Source organism: Convolutriloba macropyga, chromosome 11 (assembly GCF_964194025.1).
Source record: "Convolutriloba macropyga chromosome 11, txConMacr16.3, whole genome shotgun sequence".
Taxonomy (NCBI): Eukaryota; Metazoa; Xenacoelomorpha; order Acoela; family Convolutidae; genus Convolutriloba; species Convolutriloba macropyga.
The window spans coordinates 57,089,168-57,092,487 of NC_134478.1; the positions used below are offsets into that span (position 1 = coordinate 57,089,168).

Consider the following 3,320-nt stretch of genomic DNA (forward strand, 5'->3'; position numbering starts at 1 on the left):
TCTCTAGTTTGCATATTTTCAGATTTTATTTCGCTCAACAAAATGACTCGTTCGTTCTTCATTTCAAAGTCATCAAAAATGAGCCGAATTTTGTTATTTAAACTCCTCAGAAGGCAAATATTTTCTTCAAGGAGCCTTGTGCGCTTTCTTTTCATCTACATAGAGTCACTGAAGAGTACGTTAATGAGCAGAATCAAGGGTTATTTTAAACTTTGTCAAACTGGTCTCCACAAAGCAATTAAACCAATTTCACGATTCAATATTTTAAGATTACTGTCGCACAAATCTCTCTATTTTGCGGTGGAAAGCAAGTATTGCTTAGCTAGTACGTCCGCTTCCATTACAGTGAAATAATACATACTAAACACACTTGCACACATTTACAGGGATTGTTAACTAGAATAGAAGCATTATTAACAAGATAAATCATTGATACTGATCATTGCACATTGCACATTCATAGACGATTCTTCGAGACGTTTCCATTCCTTTCGCTCAAAATGTTAGCCCCGGCTCCTTCATTCTTCATAATCTGCATCGCACAGTCAATTGATCCCTTATACTTGACAGCTTGTCCAGATGTCAGCATCATTCGTCGTCTAATTGTATCTATGGGGTATGAGAAAAGTCCTGCAGTTACGGTCACACCGTACCCCAAGCAGAAGGTAAGCAATAACTTGGAGTTCTCTACCAAGAATATGGGCTTCGATCGTACATGCCGAAGTAGAAGCCTCGATACACAAAGATGCCCACGCAAGAGATCACGAATCCTCTGTACAATCCTCCAATGCCGTCAGATGCAAATGTCTTTCTGTAGACGTCTACCATTCCGTTGAACTGTCGCTCTCAGCTCTTTCCAGCAACTTTAGCATCATTTGCCAATCTGTTTCGGCAATAATCCAGAGAGTAGACAAAGCAGAGAGACAGTGACCCGGCACAGCAATGTTCTTACTGAAGTTGACTACGTTGACTAAGTTGAACGTTGACTACGTTGTTCTTAATGAAGTTGATATTTTTTGTTGGATTTGAAGAGAGCCTTAATTTGATCTTTAAACGCAAAATTAACAGCTTGCGTTGGGAAGTATCTAATACAATTTGCCAGATTTCCTCTCCAAAATGGAATTACTCCTTCTGATGCGTAAGTTTTATTTACACAATCAATAACGCCCTTGTAAGAATCGTTTAAATTGTCTAAATTCGTGCTGTTCAATTTAAATTCATGCTTCGGATCCCTGTTGGAACTGTTTCATTTTTACTTAACCTTTAATATCCAATTCTATCATTCAAATTATATTATCTTCGTTTTTGTTAGCTTAAGGTATGTTTCCCATTATAACCCCCTACTACCTTTCCCCACGAAACTACCCCCCCCCCCACCCCCCCTTTGATATAATTGAAACAAGTGAGGGGGTAGGTGATGAGCACTAAATTTTGATCAGGTGCATAACATGATTAAATGGAACAGTTCCTTCCTGTTAAATCTGGTCGATCCAAATTGACTGCATAAACCATAAACACCATGAACCAACAATGCGTAAACCACAACCATTAAAACACAGTTAAACTTAAGTTTGCACTTCGATTTGAAGTTAGTTTTTGTGTGCTCTTTTGCGTAAGATAAGAACAGGAAAGATTTGTTGCTGGTCTTTAAGCTTTGCTGATTGGTGTATTGTTTGTAACTAAAATAACCATTTATCAATCTCAGCGGAATTCCAATGCATACGCAGGCGGACACTTTTTCAAATGCTTTTGCGGCTACCACTGAACAACCAAAGAGCCCAAACAAAAAGCGACCAAAATAACCCGCTTAACAACCTTTGACTGCTTCATTTCAGATAGCTTTGAAGACACAGATGTTACAGTTCGAGTTAGGTAATTCTCAGGTGTTGAAGTTAAATCTGAACTACGATCAATAATTGACTGCAAATTGGTGAACTACGATCAATAATTGACTGCAAATTGGTATTACGAAAGTAACAGGTAATCCAAGTAAAAAACAAGTATCAATCAATGCAATAATTAATTCAAAGGAACAACTGATGATGATGATAATTTTGAACATGACTTTACGCTTGTTGACCCCGACTTTGATCACGACTTTGATCCCGACTTTGATCCCGACTTTGATCCCGACGACTTTGACTCCGATCCCGACGACTTTGACCCCGACCCCGACAACTTTGACTCACACCTCAATCTCAAATTAACAGAATTATGGACCCTTTGATTATGTCTCTTCAAATTCGCAGAATAAATAGTCTTGAATGGGCATAGATCACATTTTGTAGGCCGGATGCTATTCAGATGAACGCGGGCAACGTGCCTTGCGGTCATATACTGCGCACGTGATACATACTCACAGTACCCGCATTCAAAGCGCCTCCCCTTCCTTCCATTCACTACAGTACTCACACTCGCATCAGGTGCCCGTCTTTTTCGCAAATTCCGTACTCGATCCATTCGTTCGTTATCGATGTCGAACACCTTCCTCACTGTTAGAATTCCATGGCACGTCTTCTCTTCAGGATCCGCAACAACAAACATTATTTCCCGCCTGCATTTCATAATCGACTCGTGTAACTCCACCGTAATAACAACCTGTTCCATCTTCTTGATACAATCCAAACAATTCAATCAAATCAAAGTCAGTTCAACAAACACAAAGTTCAAATACAAGTCTCAATCAAATCTGAAATACACAACATATGAGGACCATTGAGTCTACTATTCAAACACTGGAAAAAGGTTAACATAAATACACTGGTGCATTCACATCAATCAGGTAGAAACGGCGGAGGTCGGTGGAGGTCGGCGGAGGTCGGAAGTCGGCGGAGGTCGGTGGAAGTCGGCGGAGGTCGGAAGTCGGCGGAGGTCGGTGGAAGTCGGCGGAGGTCGGTGGAAGTCGGCGGAGGTCGGTGGAAGTCGGCGGAGGTCGGTGGAAGTCGGCGGAGGTCGGAAGTCGGCGGTGGTCGGTGGAAGTCGGCGGAGGTCGGAAGTCGGTGGAAGTCGGCGGAGGTCGGTGGAAGTCGGCGGAGGTCGGAAGTCGGTGGAAGTCGGCGGAGGTCGGTGGAAGTCGGCGGATGTCGGAAGTCGGCGGAGGTCGGCGGAAGTCGGTGGAAGTCGATGTGTCAGTTAATTGTGGTGTAGTATGTACAAGTTAGGCTAGAATGCAGCTCCGGGTATCGCCACGTTGAAAATTTCATGCATGATATCAGTCATTCGAAATTTTCAAAATTTGCTATGTACAGTCTGTTAGTTCTTCGTCTGTACAGTCTGAACTGAGACATTCTGTGCAGTGTTAACCAATAATGTAAATGATG

General features: G+C 42.1%; 1 pseudogene; it reads right to left on the reverse strand.

The window, feature by feature from the left end:
• Window positions 1-457: 457 nt before the first annotated feature.
• On the reverse strand, window positions 458-2,607 carry LOC142349190 (uncharacterized; annotated as a pseudogene).
• Between the last annotated feature and the right edge of the window lie 713 nt (window positions 2,608-3,320).